Raw genomic sequence first — 17,934 nt, forward strand, 5'->3', positions numbered from 1 at the left:
TTGGCTATAGGACTTTCTTTGTCATCTAGTGTCATAGCAACACTTTTCTACATGTGCTTTTCCATCCAGGAATGAATTACTGCAACAAACAATAGGCAAGGAGGGTAACTTGTGCAGCTCTTGTAGTCAGCTGGTGTCTGCAGGGTTACAGTGCAAGAGCACACCAGGCATGCAAGGAGTGAGAAAAGGGGAGGTGTTTGATGAGATCTGGTTACAAAATTTGAATGACACAATGAGGTGGAAAATGCCACTAATCAGACTCATAAATGGCCTGGGTTGCAAAGGCCCACAGTGCTCATCCAGTTCCAACCCCCTTCTTCCTATGTGCAGGGTTGCCAACCAGCAGCCCAGGCTGCCCAGAACCACATCCAGCCTGGCCTTGAATGCCTGCAGGGATGGAGCATCCACAGTCTCCTTGGGCAACCTGTTCTAGAGGGCCATTCCCTTCTGATTTACTGGAAATGTAGAGAGACATCAGAAGAAACAAAGAGAAGGGAGGAGGTTCAGCAGTGCATGCAGGTGTTCTAAATCTCATGTCCAAATCTGCTATCAGACTGCGAAATGTTTAGATTTATGATATGATATGAAATGATATGCCTATTCATTTCCCAAGGCAAAATAGAGGGGAAAGTATTTTCCTGTCTTAATGAGGCATCATGATGGTCCCTGTGAAGGGCAAGTATAATGAAAATGGGGACCTGGAGTAAGCTCTGCAGCAGACTACAGCAAAATGGTGTGACTGTTGTGATGTCCCTGCAGAGAAAGAAGACGTGTTTACAAACAAGGACAAGGTACAAAAGGAGGTGAAGGCTGCACTGACTCAAAATGCCACGCTGAGCTGCGAGGTGGCCCAGGAGAAGATGGAGGTGAAGTGGTACAAGGAGGGGAAACTGATCACCTCGAGCAAGAAGTTCAAGGTGGAGTCAGAGGGCAAACAGTGTCGGCTGGTGGTGATCCAGGTAGAGAAGAAAGATGCAGGGGAGTACAGCTGCGAGGCTGCTGGCCAGAAACTCACCTTCAAGATTCATGTCACAGGTGAGAGAGAACACATTTTGGCCTTTCATTCTAGAATGTTTTAGAAAACGGTCATTAGTTTGTAAGTTTTCCCTGCTATGCTTAAAATTTTTGGAGCTGAACTTTGGGGTGGTTAATTTCTGATGAGGAAATTGAACAAATTATTCTAAATACAGTTGTGAGGCAGCTCCATCTTTTAAAATCTTCAGGAATTTCCTTTTGCTGTGGGAATGAGGCCATAGACAAGAAAGTTCTGATTGCACTTCTCCATTCCCACGTGCCTGTACCACTAGAACAACTCTGCAATGCAGCTGCGTCTCAGGAAGTTTCAGAACAGGGGCTTTGTGTCAAGCACTAGGGGGTGTGCTCTATGTAACATGTTTTTGTCTTGGAAGGGCTCATTTAGCATGGGAGAGAATACTACAGGAATGTTTTGTATAAGTTGATGTTTTGAAGACATAAGTAAATGGCAGCTAGGGGACGAAAGAGTCATGAGAGTCATACAAGAAGCATCACAGAATGCCTTTTGTTGGAAGGGACCTGGAGGATCATCCAGTTCCAATCTCTGTCCTGGAAAGGAACACATTCTTTGAGACTAGGTTGCTCTAACACCCATCCAGCCTAGACTTGAATGTTTTCAGGGATGGGGCATCCATAAATTGCACAACTTCTCTCCACATCATTCTCTTGGGGCATCAGACTGGGAGAACTGATTCATTTTTCTGACTCCTTCCCCAAAACCTGCTCTTCTTTCAAGAGGCCAAACTAATGTATCTCTCTCTTTTCAGAGCCAGAATTTGTATTTACAAACAAGGAGAAGGTACAGAAGGTGGTGAAGGCTGCAACAACAGAAAAATGCCACGCTGAGCTGCGAGGTGGCCCAGGAGAAGATGGAGGTTGTCATCAATTTATAAGCAATGAGCCAATAATGTTCCAATTATAAACTTTTATTAATTGTAGCGGGTAAAACTAAAAGGCAATTCAGCGCTGGGCGACAGGGGGATTATTGTTCCTCCAACTGCCGCGCCGTCCCGTCCCTTGCAACTTCTTTTGTATTGTCCATCCCGAGCGTATTGTCCTTTAATTGGTCGGTTGTGATCGTGCGACTTGGTGTGTCGTTCCTTGGTTGGTCCTTCCGTGGAACTTTGTATCCATCGGGGCGCGCTTTGCCTGTAACTACGCAGAGTACACAATCTACCCATAAAATTAGAGTGTTCTGCAACCTTTGTGGCCTCCATATTCCACCATTATATCCCGGTCCTAATGAACAAGCACTCCACCACAATGCTACCACATCCCGGTCTTAATGAGCAAACATTTTATCACAGAGGTCAAGTGATAAAAGGAGGGGAAACTGATCACCTCGAGCAAGAAGTTCAAGGTAGAGTCAGAGGGCAAACAGCGTCGGCTGGTGGTGAGCCAGGTGGAGAAGAAAGATGCAGGGGAGTACAGCTGCGAGGCTGCTGGCCAGAAACTCACCTTCAAGATTCATGTCACAGGTAAGACAGGTGTTGTATGAAATACAGCAGAGAACAGTAAAGTAAAATCTAGTTTCTATTATACTGCACCTGGATCACTGTAGTCTGTGCTGAGGTTTTTTCCCTAGACTTGATTGCCTGGGTTTGTAGAAAGTATTTGGTTTCAGTATGACACAAAGACCTGTTTAGGTCTGTCTGTAGAGCAATAATTAGTAATATATGTACAGTGGAAGCAATATTCAAGATATTATTCAAATCTCTCCTGTGCCTGAGATCCCAAACTGTAATTCTTGTTCACCTAAACATTTGACTAAGATAAGTATGTGCAGTGAGGCTGGAGTGCATGTTCTACGTGCAGCCTTTCATGGCAGGAGAAGCAGGAAATTCTCCTAGTAGTACACTGCCTTTTTACTATGCCTTTATGTTGGAGGCTGCATCTGGATAGGTGAGTCTGCTACTCACAGTAAGAGACCTGGTAGAGCTGACTATTGCCAGAGCTCAAAGTAAGATAGATATCTGCAAATCACACACAAAGAACAAAGGACTGCGTTGGTGAGCATATTTCCTTTGTGCCTTTGACAGTCACAGTTGTGGCAATGGTAGAGGCCATGAGGAGTCTGTTCAGGAAGCCAGGAGTACTGTTCTGGGTCATGAAAAGGCAGCCAGTGGTTTGACTATCACATGTTTATGTGTTTTGATGTTTCACAGTGGGTCTTAAGTAAAAGGAACTCAGGTTTTGGTTGCCTGCAGGACAGATGTTCTTTTGGGTTCAATATGTTTGCATAGTGACTTGCAACCATGGGACTGGTGTTTAAGGACCCTCTTGGTTCCTTCAGTTCCTAGGTTCTTTCTTGCCTAGATTTGACACTTTGTTTCAACAGAAGAGCTGATATTCTCTAGTGAAGGCTATTAGTTTGGGCACAAGTGGTAACCTAAACCTGTTCCAACCTGTACATACAAACCTGCAAGTTGGTCTCATTTCGGTCCCTCAGTCAATACTTTTTCTTTTCTTCCCTCAGAGCCAAAACCTGTGTTTATAAACCAGGAGCAGGTGCAGAAAGAGGTGAGTGCTGCCCTGGCAGCAAGTGCCTCCCTCAGCTGTGAAGTAGCACAGGATCCAACCGAAGTAAAATGGTACAAGGATGGAAGACTGCTTGCCTCCTCCAGAAAGTTCAGAATGGAATCTGTGGGCAAAACACGGCGTCTGGTTGTGGAGCAGCTGGAGAAGAAAGATGCTGGAGAATACATCTGCGAGGCTGCTGGCCAGAAGATGACCTTCAAGTTGGAAACAACTGGTGAGCATTCGCTTTGGGAGCACTAAGCAGCTTTTTATGTGGCTTAGAGGAAGACTGGCTGTCTTCTACCCTGTGGGCATGGAACAGCCACAATTCCCCCCGGAACAACATCAATGACCCACACCACAAGTTGGATTCTCCTTTTAAATGTAGTGGTAGCGAGGTGAAAATCTGGCTGTGGAATATTTTTGACTAAGGAACTTCTACTTTAATTTCTAGATGCGCTGAATTACCCTCTGGAGTGTCTTTCTGAATATATAAGCAACCATGGGTGACTATGATCCTGATTTATATCTAGGTTCAGGCTTACTTTTTCAGTTAGGTTAGATCAATAGCTCCAGAGAAGATTGGGAAATACAGCAGTTCACTGATACCATGTGTCAGAAGAATGCAGCTCAGTGCTGGGCAGTTTGCTGCTTCATTCCCTCTTACAAGTTGCACCCAAGGCTGGAAAAGACCACTGAGATAGCTGAGTCCAACCCAGCCCACCCTCACTGGACTTACTAACCACGTCCCCAGTGCCACATACCCGTGGCTCTTGAGCATCTCCAGTGACTGCGGTATATCAGCGTGGTTGCTTCAGTTGTGGGAGTTTTCAGACACTGGCTGTTGTTCTAGCGAGACAAAAAACCAAAACTGATGGAACAGTGTCTATACAGGAAGCAACTGGCTGTCCTGATGGCTGCCAACAGTTTTACACAAGGTGTGTCATGCAAGCTTGCATGAGTCTGGTTTAAAAACTTGCTGTTCTGATGGAAGGAGAGGATGTTGGTACAGGATAACTGCGGGATTTGTGCTCTCCCGACATCCAGTTGCAATCACAGCTTATTGTTGCTATAGAAAACAGCTTCTCTGTAGACAAATTGAGTTAGTTCCAATAAGTGGCTGAAGCCCTAAGTGATCCAAGGTGAAGCATGATCCAAACTGGAATTTAACTAATTGTAGTAGGGAATCCAAGCCTTAATGAGATGAGTTATTTAAAATATGAGTCCTCCATCTAAAACAGCATTGAACTCTTACTCTGGTTTATGATAGAAGTGAGAGTTTAACAGCAGAAGTCTGAAGTTATGCTCCATATTTCTCATCACTCAAGAGAATATTTGAATATATGAATTCCTTTGGCTATGTTAGAGCTCATAATGAGGTCAGCTGATGTTCTTTAAATGCTCGGAGTCTAGCAATGTGGGGAAGTGGACTGCTATTTGCTGTTGAGCTTTAGGCTAAGAAGCCTGATTTTAGAGGACTGTGGACTTCCCCTTTCCCTTCCCCTCTCCTCCCCTTCTCCCTGGACTGATCCCACATGGTTTGAGAATGATTTCAGATCAAGGTAAATGAGGAATCGCCGTGTGAAAACCTGTTGTTTTACTGCACTATAAGAGACACTTAGTCAAAAGACAAGTGTGTGTTCCAAGCTTGAGATTGCAGGAGATCCTAGAAACAACTCAGCTGCTCAAACCTGTAGTCTGGCTGAATCTTTTATTGTCAGTTTTGGTCAGGAGGAGATGCTTGAGTAAGACAAATAAAAGGTCACGGGTAAGTTGGTCCTTCTTGTGATATACTTCTAGGCTTTCATCAGGGAGAAGCTTAATTAGTCCAAATAATCATAGCAGAAACCACACCAAGAGCATGAGAGTGAAATTTATACTTTCTTGACGTGAAGGAAAATTTTACCTGGTTCTGCCATTCCCCAAATATTTGTTTCCTTATGACAAGAAGAACTTTGCAGAAGTAATTTTTTTTTTCAGTCTTGCGTGCAACACAAAAAGGGGTAAAATCTAGGAGGCCACCTGAAATGTTTTTTCCATCTGGAAGGATCCATTTAACAGCACCCATGGACCTGGTTATGAACAAAACTAAGTTCCCAACTAAATCCACATTCTTCTTTCTCCTTCTCAGAATTGCCTGTGAAAATCAGCAAACCATTGGCAGACAGTAGCGTCATTGAGAAGGACAAGGTCACATTTGAGTGTGAGCTGTCCAGGCCCAACATGGACGTCAAGTGGTTCAAGGTATGGCATGTAATGGTATTTTCCTTTCTGACTTCTCTGGAAATGAATGAGAGCCTTTAATTTCACTTCCAAGGGATGCGAGTCTGAGCTTTTCCTTGATAGCTTTTTCACTGCTCTCTTTTCTTTATGCTCTTTTATTTGCCCAGATCAGCACTCTTTGTTATTATGTCCTGAGTTCATTTATCAAGTTGAAATTGAAGTTTGTTTTGGTTTTATTGTGAACTTTTTAGGTCATGCTGCACAAAATATTGTTGGTTGAACTACAGTACAGTCTTGAGCTTCAAGTCTAACACAGAAATTCTCAGCCGGGATTTTGTAGCCTTGTTGTGAACTGGGTTTTTGGGGTGAAATCTCAGTTTTCTTTGCACCTGACAGTGTGAGAATTTGCTCTGGCACTTTGTGTACCTCCCTGGTGCTCAGCTGTTCCTTCCCTTACTTGGGGATAACGTCATTTATTCAAGGTGATGTCCAAACAGGCTTGTTAACAGTCCTCCGCAGTGCTTTAAGCTGTCATAGGTCAGCCAGAATTTATGCATGTTCTATAGCCATTCCTTCATGTTGAAAACACTGCACTGTGCTTAAGCTTCAGCATATGTTCCAGTAAGCACAGTTCCATTAATTCTAGGGGAGTGGGTGAATTAAGCATAGATCTGAAGGCTCCCTTTGCTCAGTGCAGAGATGGAAGGACTAATGGAGATCTGACTTGATATTTTCCCTTTCTAGGATGGGAAGGAGCTCTGTCAAAGTAAAAAAGTGGGCATTACTTCCCAGGGAAATAAGAGAAGTCTCATTATTCACAAGTGTGAATATGAAGATCAGGGAACATCCACATGCTGAGCAGCCTAAGACAAGACATCAGCTACCCTAAAGGTTCATTTTATGTTTAACTGAAAGAGCAAATAAATCCTCTTGTGGTATTTTGCACCACGGGAAGAAATGCTTCATGGGCAGTTTGGGCATTTCTTGGTTAGTCCTTTTGGATACCTTTCTCTTTCTTCTTTATGCTCAAGACAGATTTTCCCTCCATGTGTTGCATTGGTTAAACCCCAGTTTGTAGCTCATCATTGGGCTCTGAAGCATCAGACTTGTTACTGAACACATGGGTCTGCTGTGCCCTGGTAGATGCCACCTTCCCAAGGGACGTATGAAAGGATGCTTTTTTCTGATTTCCTACTAGATGCTGTCCTCATGTGGCCACTTGGGTTCAGTGTTAGCATGAACATGAACATGTGTCCTGTCCCATGACTTTGGTGAACTCTCATTTTCTCTCTCATTCTGCAACCAGGTTGGGTTGCTGTTTCAGTACTGGCTGTTTTATGTAGCCATTCCATTTGTTCTGGTTTACGTTCTTTTTTATTTTCTTTTTTTCAGGCATCATTTCTATACAGTAGACAAAGCCAGCCTATTACATTTGATTTACAGTTTTTAGCTTTTGCTGGTAAGCATTTCAGCTCTCAGGCAGTTTTACCAACAGCTTTGAAGAGCTGAAATGAACCAGCCTGGACACGATGGTCTGTTTTTGTTGGTGTAATGAATTTATGAAGTTAAACTGATTGACCCCATAAGGTTTTACAGTGTATGACTCACGTCTGGCAGAGTTATCACAGCAATGAGTTTATATACTTAGCATTTCAGGAGGCAAATGGTTGGGGATACTCTTTCATTTGCTTGCGTCTCAGAGTGAATCACTAGTATGTGAACCATCCTTCATCTCCTTTGTATTGCTTTTGTGTGTGTCTGTGTGTGGTTTCCCCTGTGAATTTCATTCTTTCCAGTTATATGGAAGTTCTCTTTTGAGCAGTGAAATTAGATGTTCCATCATCAGTCATAATGGTAAAGCTGAGTTGCCACGTTATCTGTGTCCTTTCTGTCTGGCGTCTCAATAACTGCTGCCCCACCACAATATCTGCCTAATACTTCAGCTCCATGGATGCCTCCTTGTGCAAACTGAGAGCCTGGATTTGGTGTGCATAGATCTGGGCTTACATCTGTGCTGGTAAATGCACTAGTGCATGGGCTAAGCAGTCCTGCCTCCTGTGCTGTGGGCATTGAGATGGGGCTCCTACAAGCTGCCCATTGCAAGATATTTAGAAACTAATTGCTGCGGAGGTTTCCATCCTCTTTTCAGACTAACTAAAATTTGGTTAGTGGGATCAAAACAGAAGGGGCAGGGAGGGAGAGCTGACCAAGGACTACTGATGGAACAACTATGAATCCTTGGTTCCTCAGGATTCCCTGCATCAGCAGTTGGCAACAGGAGTAAGGGGGCTCAGGAGGACACTGTGGAGTAGTGTGAAAAATGAGCGAAGAGAGTTACTAATTGATGCCTCTTGGAAAGTAGTCCAAGAGTAGTCCTCTTCCTAAACTCTCCTCTTGTGTGTGGTTTTATCTTTATGAGGTGTTCATAACAAGTGATGTGTAGATCTCCCTTATCTCATAATGTCTTTTCCTGCCTGCAGTGAATATGCAGGATACTGGATCATATACCAGCTTCTTTGAATTACTGCTCATGTCAGGAGATAAAATCTGCCTATTCTTTGAACTAACACTGGCGAGGGTTAGTTATTCTGGCTACCGAGAGAATGACACAGCAGATTAAACTCTTTCATTTCCTTCTTTGTCAAATGCCTTTTCATCTAACTGTGTGTCCCATAGAAATTCAGAGCAGTGTTGGCTGAGGGAAGTGGAAATATTTATCTCCTGTGTGTATCTGCCACCCTATTTAGACATGCTGGCAGAGCGCAGAGATTGGAGGAGTTGGATTAGGCAGTAGTTTCCCTATTGCTCACAGAACCACTTTTTCTGTGGTCTCCCAGCTACCCTGTGCCCAGTGGCCTATGCAAGATGGAGCGGAAAAGGCTCATTTTATGAACAAACAGGAACCTTTCTGGTCAGATTAATACCTGTGCTCTTTTAGAGAGATTTAGATACTAGAGATTTTAGGTACTGGAATAGGCTCCCCAGAAAGGTGGTTGAATCACCATCCCTGGTTGTGTTTAAGAGCCTTTTGGATGTGGTACTCAGGGATATGATTTAGTGTAGGGTTTTTAGAGTTAGGGTACTGGTTAGGCTGCGGTTGGACTTGATGATCTTCAATGTCTTTTCCAACCTGGGTAAATCTATGATTCTATGCAGGAACTCTTCTCCTGAGGTTAATCCAAGTTGTATCCAGGCCCTTCAGAAGGAAAGGGATATAGCAGCACAGAAATATGGCCTGATTCTGACATAACTAAATGCAGACCTGGAGAGTTAAAAGGGATTGTGTGATGTTCAAAGGATTTTGAAGCAAAGATGTCCCCTAGGTAAGATTTGTGGCTGACATTCCCCATACATTGTTTGTAGGCACACAAGCTAAGGAGAGACTAGTGATGAGCATGCAGAGAAGCCAATGGTTCAGACAGGTTTGTAGTGACACAACACTGTAGAGTTCTGTCTAGTTCTCCTTGGCATAGTTTGGAAAATAAAGATGAGGTAATTGGTGGTAACCAATATGGCTTCATCAAGGTCAAGCCATGTCTGACAAACTTGGTGGCCTTTCATGATGGAGTAACAGCATCAGTGGATAATGGGAGAGCAACTGACATCATCTACTTGGACTTGTGCAGAGCATTTGATCCCGTCCTGCATGACATCCTGGTCACCAAACTGGAGAAAAATGGTTTTGATGGATGGACCAGTTGCAGGATAGGGAACTGTCTGGATGGTCACACTCAGAGAGCTGCAGTCAATAGCTCAGTGTCCAGGTGGAGGGTGGTGTTGGGACCAGTGTTATTTAACATTTTTGTAGGCAACATGGAGAGTGGAATCAAATGCAGCCTCAGCAAGTTTGCAGATGACACCAAGCTGAGCGGTGCTGTTGATGTGCTAGAGGGAAGGGATGCTACTCAGAGGGACCTGGACAGGCTGGAGAGGTGGGCCCTTGGCAGCCTCATGAACTTGAGTGTGGCCAAGTACAAGGCCCTGCACCTGGGTCAGGGCAATCCCAAGCACAGGCACAGGCTTAGAGGAGAATGATTTGAGAGAAGCCTTGACCCTGAGGAGAAGAGTTGGTGTGGAGGGAGGTGTCCCTGCCTATAGCAGGGGGACTGGAACTAAATGACCTTAAAGATTCAGTCAGTTCTATTGTTTTTCTACCCTTAATTTTGCTTGAAAGGTTTTAGAATGAGATTCTGGTTTCCATGAAAACTGTTTGCAGGGAGCTCCATTGTAGCTAGTAGGTCTGTCTTTAAGTTCAAGGGCAATAATGCATTGACTGTGTTGAAGAGAGAAATGACTCAGGAATGGATGATGGTTTAGAATAAAACATAATCCTACTTATTTTCTATGCAAATATGTGTAAGGAAAAGATGCTGCACTCAGTTCTGGAAATACCCTGACAAATATATCTCTACTGTTTCACAGCTGGAGATACCAAGATTGTTAAAGCACTGGAAGATGTGGAAGTGAATGAATATGGGAGTGCATCTTTTGTCTGTGAGATTTCACACGATGAGGTTCAGACCCAGTGGTACAAAGAGGACAACAAGCTGAAGGCTGATGACAACATCAGAATGCAACAAGATGGTAGGGTGTAAGCGGGGGGTCTTTCTCCTGAGTGGGGGGTGGGTTGGAGATCAAGCATATAAGACATATGAAATGAAGAGGGTTCAGAAGCGAGTTCCCCTTTTGTTTTGGGACTGAGGTTTAGGTGGAACAAGTGACATGGTGGGATGCTTAGTGTGGGAAGTGTGATGCTATCCCACCATCCCACACTGCTGGGAGCAGGTAGGAAATGAGTGCAGTTATTTCCAAAGTGGGGGTGAACAGGGCAGTCAGTTCACCTCTCCAAAGAGGTTTTGTCTGACTGTGAGTGTGATCCTTCTGTATCAGATACTTTGAATTTGATGGTGGCCGCATTTGATCAGTCCTTGTAGAAGCCATGTTTAGATTCTGCTTTGGTCTGCTCCATTTCCAGTTCAAAGTCGTTGGACACTAAATGAGACAGCTGCATCTCAGTAAAAGATGTGTTTGAATAGCTGTGATGTGCTTACTATTCAGATTTACAGAGCTGAGGTTTTGTCCTTGGCTATAGCAAAGAAGTCAAATCAGGTGAAATTAATTGTATTTCTGAACTAGACAAGTTTAAGTTTGGTAGCACCTAAATTTGGTGCGGTTTGTCATTGATTTCATCTGAAAGAAACTTGCAGGCTTTTTATCTGCTGTTGTCCCCAGCGTAAGATTATCCATTCACATCCTAAAGTACTTGTTATATTTTCAACTCACTCTTATTTGAATAAAAGCCTCAACAATTGGGAGCAATTTAATAAGCACAGAACAAGAGCTGGACCTTGCATTTGGTAGATACTGTACAGTATTACTTCATAGAAATGTAGTCAATGGCATTCCCTATAGACAATCGTTTGTTTTATCTTTAGAGTCGTTCAAAGAACCATTGTGAACTTGACATTAATTGGAATGGAATACACGCAAGAGACTTTCCTCTTCTTCCAATTGTCCTCATCCTTTCTTCTCTTCCACCCCTGCTTTGCAGATTACCATATAGAAATCACCAGGAAGTTGGAGGACAAGACAGCTTTGGAACGTCATTCTGTCATCCTGTCCTGTGACTTCAGGCCTTCTCCAAAGGTTGTGAAATGGTTCAAGGGCCGCACACCCATCGAGCCCTCTGAGAAGTACAAGATCAAGAGGGATAAGCATTCAGTAGAGCTCAGAATTCTGAAGCTGAAGCCCGATGATGCTGGTGTGTACAAGTGCAAGGCAGGAATTGCAGAGACTGAGGCCACGCTGACAGCTGAAGGTATGAGCAGGGAGGGTGGCCTCTTCCATGTCCTATTTCACCTCAGATTTCTCTTCTTGAGGTTGACTTCTGCCGTTCTCTCCTGCTAACTTTATACATGTATTATCTTCACATAGATGATTACACAAAGATCATCTAGTCCAACCATTCTACCACATCCCAGTATGATTTATAGTAACAGTGGTAACAGTTCACCTTGTTTCCCCACAGCCCGCAATGTAGAAGTAACGAAGCACCTGCAGGATGTAGAAATTGAAGAAGAGAGCTCTGCTGTCTTCTCCTGCGAGCTGTCCCATAATGACGAGGACGTGGAATGGTTCCTGAATGGCAACCTCCTTTACACCAACAATTACAATGACATCAAGAACGTTGGCAATTGCTGCACACTGACAATGAAGCAGGTTAAGCCTGAGGATGCTGGCACAGTGACAGTGAAGTCAGACAAGGTGTCAGAAAGCGCACCTGAAGGTGATAGGTGGGTCTGATCACACCCCTCCTGGATGTAAGAGATGCTAAGGAGCTCCAGTTCATTCTATTGTGCAGCAGTCCTGCTTCTAAAGCTGACCTCTCTGGGGTGACAAGTCATCAGAGGCTTTCTTCCAGTGGAAGGTTCCATTGCAGCAGATATCAAGGAAGGAGGATGGTTTTGGTGTCCTGCCAAAGCATTCCATTGCTTTTTATCATCATTTTACTTAACACAAGGAGAGTTACAGGAGCAATTTCTTTTACTGCTTCAGTAACATGCAGTGTCAATGCTGTTGTCTCCAAGGATTTATGACTGAAGGAGAGATCATTCAGTGTGTGTTTTGCCTCTGGGATGACTAATGACCAGGCTGTGAGCAACCTGATCTAGCTGTGAATGTCCCTTTTTATTGCAGGGGAGCTGGGCTAGATGGCCTTTAAGGGTCTCTTCCAATTCTAAGGAACTTGTGCCTGAAGTGCAGAAGTGGATGAATTATACCACTTCTTCATATCCTCCCCATGATTACAGAGGAAATACAACAAAACAACATGCATGGTCTTACTGTTGTCATTTGCTTGAATACGAAGACGTCTCTTTTTTATGGTTGAGATTTTTGTTGATATGGGTCAGGAGGAACTCACACTTTTTAGCTTTCTCAATAGGCAAAAAGTTCCAGTTGCTGCAAGCCACCGAGGTAACCAATAGAGGGGCCCTGATCCCCCTTGTGCCATCGGGATGCTCTGGCACGGGATGTGCCTCAAATTCAAAGCTCCTTCCCACCTCCCAAGGAAAAGCAAAGCAACTCAAGCATCTCCAGCAAAGCTGCCCAGCAGACAGCAGGGAATGCAAACAGCTTCTGGCTGCTCCCCTGCACTCCTGTCCTAAGTAAGTGACCCCTCGAGGACTGGATGGGAAATCAGTGCATGACACACGTGAGTGTGCACAGCATTGTGCAAAGCAGTGGGGATCCGTGTGTGTGTGTATTTGTGCATGGATGGTGTTGTACACACATTTGTGTCCATGAGTGTACAAACCAGTGGTGTTGCTCAGGTGTGTGTAGGTCTGTGGGTTATGTGTGCAAGGACGAGCATGCACATATATGTACGTGCACAGGGGTGTGCAGAGTGTTGGAGCTGCACAAGGACATTGTGGTACCGGTGTGTGCGTGCACTTTGGGAGTGAAAGGAAGGGGTTACACATGTGTGAGTGTGTGTGCGCACAGGGCTGCACTAAGGGAGGTGGTTGTGTGAGTGTGTGTGAGCACATAGTGCGTGGATGCGGTGGCACAAATGTGTGCTTGCACAGGGCTGTGCTGAGGAGTTGGGCTGCACACAGGTGCACACAAAGGGATGTTTGAACCCTTTGCCCCTAAGAACAGTTTTCCAGTGTCTCTCGTCCAAGAATTCTTTGAACAGCCTGCAGCTGACTCTCCTGAAGCTCAGGGTCCTGACTTTGCTTTTTGCCAGGCCCGCATTCCTTGAGATGAGGAACTCTAGGAGGGCATGGTCACTACAGCCCTGACCACCTCCAGTCTTAACCCCTGCTGTGCAGCATGTCCAGTAATGCTTCCCTTCACAGAATCACAGAATTACCCGGGTTGGAAGGGACCTCAAGGATCATGTAGTTCCAACCCCCCTGCCTAGCAGGGCCACCAAACATACACATTTACTAGATCAGGTTGCCCAGGGCCCTGTCCAACCTGGTCTTGAACACCTCCAAGGACGGGGCATCCACAACCTCACTGGGCAGCCTGTTCCAGGACCTAACCACCCTTCTAGTAAAGAACTTTCCCCTAACATCCAACCTAAATCTTCCCTCCTTCAACTTAAAACCATTTCCCCTAGTCCTGCTATTATCAGCCCTTTCGAAGAGTTTACTCCCCTCCTGGGAGTAAGTTCCCTTCAGGTATTGAAAGGCTGCAATGAGGTCACCTCGCAACCTTCTCTTCTCCAGGCTGAACAAACCCAACTCCCTCAGCCTGTCCTCATAGGGGAGGTGCTCCAGCCCCCTGATCATCTTCCTGTCCCTCCTCTGGACCCTTTCCAAAATTTCCATATCTTTTTTGTACTGAGGGCTCCACACCTCGACACAGTACTCCAGATGGGGCCTCACAAGAGCAGAGTAGAGAGGGACGATCACCTCCCTATCCCTGCTGACCACCCCTCTCCTGATGGAGCCCAGGATCCCATTTGCTTTCCGGGCTGCCAGAGCGCACTGCTGGCTCATGTTAAGTTTCTCATCTATCAGGACCCCTAGGTCTTTTTCAGCCGAGCTGCTCTCAAGGACAACTCCTCCCAGCCTGTACAGGTGCCTGGGGTTCTTCCGGCCCAAGTGCAAAACCTTGCACTTTGCCGTGTTGAACCTCATTAGGTTCACCCGAGCCCAGCTTTCCAGCCTGTCAAGGTCCCTCTGAATGGCATCTGTTCCCTCCACCGTATCGACTGCACCACTCAGCTTGGTGTCATCAGCAAACTTGCTGAGGGTGCACTCCATTCCCTCATCGATGTCATTAATAAAGATGTTAAAGAGCACCGGTCCCAAGACAGACCCTTGAGGGACGCCGCTCGTTACCGGCCTCCACCTGGACATAGAGCCATTGACCACCACCCTCTGTCTGCGGCCTTTCAACCAATTGCTTATCCATCTAGTTGTCCACCCATCAAATCCACCTCCCTCCAATTTGGAGATGAGGATGTGATGGGGGACCATGTCAAAGGCCTTGCTCAGGTCCAGGTAAATGACATCGGTCGCCTTCCCTTCATCCACCAACGCCGTCACTCCATCATAGAAGGCCACAAGATTAGTTAAGCATGACCTTCCCCTGGTGAAGCCATGCTGGCTGTCTCGGATCACATGCTTGTTCTTTATGCGATCAAGCATGTTGTCCAGGAGGATCTGTTCCATAATCTTCCCAGGCACAGAGGTGAGACTCACCGGCCTGTAGTTACCCGGGTCGTCCCTGCTCCCCTTCTTGTAAATGGGAGTGACGTGACCCTTCCTCCAATCATCCGGGACCTCACCTGACAGCCACGACTTCTCAAATATGATGGAGAGCGGCTCAGCAACCACCTCAGCCAGCTCCTTCAGGACCCTGGGATGCACGCCATCTGGCCCCATAGACTTATACTCATTCAGTCTAAGGAGGCACTCTCGGACTTGCTCTACCCTTACAGTGGGGAGGGATTTACCTCCTTGGTCCCCACATGGAGGTATGGGGGTGCAAGACTTAGGGATGTGAAAAAGACTAGAATCCTGGCCACCAGTGAAGACCGAGGTGAAGAACTCATTCAGCACCTCAGCTTTCTCTTCATCTGTTGAAGCCATTTCTCCTTTTAAATTTACCAGAGTAGGCACGCCCATTTTGGCCTGTCTCTTCTGGCCAATGTACCTGTAGAAGGTTTTCTTGTTGCTTTTCACATCCCTCGCCAAGTTCAGTTCTGCCTGAGCCTTGGCTTTCCTGATCCCACATCTGCAAGTTCGGACGGCATCCCTGTATTCTTCCTGGGTGACACAGCCTTGTTTCCAGAGCTTGTACACCCCTTTCTTCACCCTCAGTTCTCTTAGCAGGTCCTTGCTGAGCCATGCCGGTTTTCTACCTCTCCTGCCCACTTTCTTAATCAGGGGAATGGAGACCTCTTGTGCTGCCAGGAGGGCATCCTTGAACAGTAGCCAGCTCTCCTCAACGTCCTTATCTTTGAGGGCAGCGCGCCAGGGGATCTTGGCCAGCATTCCATTGAGTAGCTTGAAGTCTGCTCTTCTAAAGTTGAGCATCCTGGTCCTGCTCTTTGCCAGGCCCACATCGCTTGAGATCACAAACTCAACCAGGGCATGATCGCTGGAGCCCAGGCAGCCTCCAACCTTGACGCCTTTGATGATCTCCTCAGCGTTGGTGAGCAGCAGGTCCAGCAACGCTTGACCTCTGGTCGGTCTGTCCAATACCTTCCCTTCTGCTTGGTGTGCTTAATGCTTGGCCCACAAAGTTATTCCCAGTGCAGTCCAGCAGTCTCTCAGACAGCTTGCAGCCAGCCATGCTGATTTCCCAGCCTGACTGGAATCCCCCATCAAGTTGAGAGTCAGTGAGCGCGGTGCTTCTGGTAGCTGCAGTAAGCAGGGCCCATCAACAGGCTCCCTTGACCAGGCGGCCTGGAGCAGACCCTCACCTCCAGAAGCCCATTATTGGTTCAGTCCCGAATTTTACCCGCAAGTTCTCAACGTGATCGTGGCTGTTCTTAGTCCTTTGCAGTCAGCTTCTTCATAGAGTGGGCAAATACCTTGCCCTCCGGAATTCCATAGTAACAATCATGTCTCCTTTATGTCAGGTGAGGTGTTTTTTGTTGTTGTTGTTTTTTGTTTGCTTGTTTGTTTGTTTTCCATTTTCTAGGTAGAAAATTTAATTTCTGAGCCAGGAGAAGAAGAAGTGCAACATGTAACAATCTTCCTGGCACTGTGCAGTTTGCATGAGTAGCCAAGTGCTCCTCAGGTAACGTGTGCTGCAGAGCTGACCTTGGTGGCAGGGGTTGTGTCTTCATTTTCTTCCTGTCATGTGGGAACATAAGAAGACTCTTCAGAGCAGGAGCTGCAGAGGAAGATGAACGGCATGAGAAGGTAAGGCTAGGAACCAAGGACACCTCCAGAAAGAACAGAAAAACTAAGTCATTTAAGATGCATGATGGCCGTGTGATACCGTCCGTGACTGGAGTAGAAGCACATGGCTAGGAATGACTGATGGCTCTGGTGGGATGAGTGCCTACGTGCGCCGTAAAGGAGAGTTTGTGGGATGTTCTGTGGACATGTGAAGGCTGTGGGAAAGTTAAGAGAGAAAACGTGTGAATTCACAGAAGTGGTATTAGAACCTGGAATAAACCATTTGGATCACTCACATCTGAGTCCGTGCCAGATTGTCGCACTGTCAGAACCTGAGGCCTGGGATTTTCCTTTAGTAGTGCCAACTGCCTGTTGTAAATGAGAAAAGATATTACTAAACATAGCTTCCCTCCTTGTAGTTTTGATATTTCTGTCTTTGCATTCCTTTAGCACCCAGGGTGTTGATGCAGCTGCACAAATCCGCTGTACTGTCCTCCTGTTTTGCATGGAAGAATGGTAAAATAGCAATCTCTGGGTGAAATTTTGTTCAGGCGTTTTCCTTTCTGTGCCCCTAGGAAGCAATGGCTTGGAAATGGCAGTGCCGCCTGGGAACCCACACAGCAACCCAGTATCTCATTGTCTGGGTCTGTGAAAAACCACAATGATGACAAAAGATGTTTCAATTCTGTCTGTGCTGTCAGTGCAGCCCTGAGGAGCGGTGTGGGCATGGCATGGCAGGGAGAAGGGATTTCCCTTCCAATGGGAAAGTGCCTGTTCATGTGTTGGTATGTAACCGCTCCATGGCCTGCTCCATGTGCTTCTGAATGGGCAGCTCAACTTTTGTGTCACTCAGCCACCTGTGGCAGAGGTCAGGATTAGTGCCTTTCAAGGAGCTGAGAAGCATTTCTTGCTCAAGTCCTGCTTCCAAGCTTAACCACCTACAATGAAGTAGATGTCGTTTTTCTGGTGTCCTTCAATTCCGTGTCCGCATTTTCCCAAAAGCAAAAGAATTTGGAGTTAACCAGCTGCAGTGAAGTGAGCGATTTCAGTGCCTATTTCTGATGGTGGCAATGAGTTCAGAGGTCACACTTAATTGACGGTGCCTGTTTCCATTCTGACAAAGGCTGTAGTTTCAGCTGACTTCCCGAGGCTGCCATGTGTGGTGGTGACACAGCCTTGGGCTTGTGCGTTTGCATGACTCCCACCTTTCCTTTCTGTGTCTTGCAGGTCAGCTGGTGCTGGAAGCGGCCGGTATCTGAGTAGGAATGAAGGTGAGTGCAGGAGCAGCTGCTGA

Source organism: Coturnix japonica, chromosome 35, assembly GCF_054131305.1.
Source record: "Coturnix japonica strain WE chromosome 35, WE-NBRP24, whole genome shotgun sequence".
NCBI classification, from domain to species: Eukaryota; Metazoa; Chordata; class Aves; order Galliformes; family Phasianidae; genus Coturnix; species Coturnix japonica.